Raw genomic sequence first — 387 nt, 5'->3', positions numbered from 1 at the left:
GGGAGAGGGAGAGGGAGAGGGAGAGGGAGACGGAAAGAGGGGAGGGGGAGGGGGAGGGAGAGAGGGAGAAGGAGAAGATCTTTGAAGCTACTGTTAGCCCTTCCCAAATGCATCCTCTCCCTCCTTATCCCCCTAATAATTTGCTCTGAGCTTTTATTGCTTCCTTGCTTTTCTTTATGTTACATATTGTTGAAGAATACATTGGTTAGTTTTGCTTGTTTTTGAACTTTATACAAAGGTATTATATATTTTTTGTATTTTTCTGTGATTTGCTTGTTTTTTCCCTCAACATTATGTCAGAGGGTTCATTCATGTTGATGTGTGCACATATGCAGTTTCCTTGGGTATTGCAATTTACTAATCCATTATCCCATTGTACACTTGGCT

This window comes from Mandrillus leucophaeus, unplaced genomic scaffold (genome assembly GCF_000951045.1).
Source record: "Mandrillus leucophaeus isolate KB7577 unplaced genomic scaffold, Mleu.le_1.0 Scaffold782, whole genome shotgun sequence".
NCBI classification, from domain to species: domain Eukaryota; kingdom Metazoa; phylum Chordata; class Mammalia; order Primates; family Cercopithecidae; genus Mandrillus; species Mandrillus leucophaeus.
This window is presented reverse-complemented; position numbering follows the sequence as displayed.